Source organism: Triticum urartu, chromosome 6A, assembly GCF_056163025.1.
Source record: "Triticum urartu cultivar PI428250 chromosome 6A, HENAU_Tu73, whole genome shotgun sequence".
Lineage (NCBI taxonomy): Eukaryota > Viridiplantae > Streptophyta > Magnoliopsida > Poales > Poaceae > Triticum > Triticum urartu.
Genome location: NC_141878.1, coordinates 409,574,479 through 409,577,023, shown reverse-complemented (window position 1 = coordinate 409,577,023; position 2,545 = coordinate 409,574,479).

Here is a 2,545-nt window from a genome sequence, read left to right as displayed (position 1 = left end):
ACTGAGCATGGTCACGTGATATGGCACAAATATTACTTCATAATTTTTTCTTCAATTTGAGACAAGCTGCTTATGACAAGTTGCACAAATGAAGAGCCAAGGTATTTTGGAACAAAGACCTGTCACGTTAAGGCGAACGCTTTCACTATTGAAACTGTGGGCGTTTACGTGCCACCATGAGTCCCGCTTCTCATCGGCAGGTGTCGTCCGAGCAAGCGTGTGAGTCGACGGGAGGCATGCAAGCAGACCGTTGCGCCGGCTAACAGGGACGTGTGCGAGAAGACCGCTGTGCAGGCTCACCAGGAGGCGAGCCCTTTGACCAGGATCCGCTGCCCACCTTCGTCCCAACTGCTCCCACTTTTAATGTCGCCGGCGCTGCAATTTAAAATCAACCCTGCACTACCCGGTATTGCTACAATCTTCTCTCCTCCTCTCCGATTCTCCTGTCGTCTACCTCCAACCAGCCTAACCTAAATGTATGCCATGCCGCATCACGATGGCCTGCCCTTAGTCTTCCAGTTTCCTGAGGAAGACACCCTGCCGGAGTCTCAAGAACATAAGGCGATTTTGGACGAGCTTGAACTAGCCTTCCGGGAAGACGTCGCGCCTGTCCCCGCTCCCATTCCGGCGCCCATCGCCCTGACTGCGCCAGCACCCATCCCTATGGCATTGATGGGCTAGGAGCCGCACATTGTCGCCGAGCTTGATGCCACGGGGTTCCACGAGGTCCCTGCCGACTTTCACGCGCCCGTGCACCTGCCAGCACATGCGCCTGCGCGTGCACTGACGCGCACGCCCGTGTCGGTGCCCGTGCACCTGCCAGCGCATGCGCCTGCGCGTGCACTAACACGCGCGCCCCTGCTGGTGCCCGTGCACACGAATGTCTCTGCTGCGCCGTTGACAGCGCCTGTCCCCACGCGGGTGCCAGTGCCCCCCTCAGCGGCATGGATGGCCGCCGTCAACCGCTTCCTTGCACCAACGCCAGTCGCGTCCTCCCGCCAGTTGACTCGCTCCGAAGTCCAGAACATTTTGGCCTTCCTTGAAGCTAAGACAACGTCCAGGAGTACGCCAACAACGGTGCAAGGCGCCGCCGTTGCCGTCGGTCAGTGGCCCGACGACGACACACACAGCATGACAGAGGAGCCGCTTCCCACTGCAAGATGCCCCCACCGCCGCCGCGTAATCTAAATTTGCCATGAAAAATGTTCGGATTGCCATGCTTAAAATCAGAATGTTTATCATTTCCGTTTATTTTAGATCAATCGTCATATAATTTAAAGTCGGAGTTAGACTTAAAAAATCTATGGTTTGATCAATTGAATGTTCTGCTAGAGCCATATCAAATTAAATATAAAACGTCATCAAGCCACATGTATTCCTTGTCATCCAACGACCTAGACTGCTTCAATGTCGAGCGCTCAACACGTTTAGCGTGCAGTTAATTTCATGCCAATAATAGTGCTAATCACATAATAACATGCAAATAATATCCTACTTAATATCCTCATGCACTTAATATACTTCCAAATTAACGTGCATTGCATGTACACACTGACTAGTGCTGCTAGCACGTGAAACTGGTGCTGTAACTTGTGAATGCGTCCAGATATGGTCAACGGCAACATCGCCCGCGAGTTCTTCATGTTTGCCCATGCGTCTAAACGTAGAAGGGGAGGAGAGAGAGAGCACACATGGAACCCACCAGTAAGTGAAGGCGAATAGTACTAAAAATAATATTACATATTATCAATTAAATAGGCTGTGGTAATATAAAAACATTATGTGAACAAAGGGAGGTACAACAAACATTGTTGTTCTACGTATGTTGCCTACTAACGTGCGGCTTGAAGGCCCTGGTCGCATGTTCGATCCTCATCCTTTATTTTTTTAATTTGTATATGGGTCCAAATTTGTTTCATGACATGTGGGCCCCTCGGTGTGTACTTTGTAGCACTTTAATTTGTGGGTCGAAATTTGTTCCATTCCAAGTGGACTATCGGTGTGTAGTTTTGTAGCTTATTTATAATAATTAAAGAGAACAACAGAGTTTTTTGCAATAATACCATGGTGCGACACTGAAGGTGAGAAAGGATGTGCGAGAGAGCGATGGCCGAGCCAGAGGGAAATCGACTAGGGGAGTTGTGGGGGTTGCAATGGTGTTTCGAGTAGTTGTGGGCCGAATGCTACGAAAATATAATCTAAACCGACCGGAATAAATGCCTACACAAATTAATCCAAGGTTGGAGTGCCCCTCGCAATGTAAAGAGCACCGGCTTTGCGAGGGATGGAGAGGTAGCTTCAATGTGTGGAAGATACGGCGTGAGAAAGCAAGGTCAATCGAGAGACATATAGATAGAGAGAAAAAGTGAGTGTGGTGCGACATTCATTGAACAAATATATATGCTCTAGAATGATATTGTCCGATTGAGCTTTTGGCAAGGGTGAGGGCTGTAAGATAGAGCTTGAGAGATGATCTAGTCACAGACATGTAGATATATTTTGTGCGTGGGAGGAAGCAAGGACAATCGATCATATAGGGTCGTCG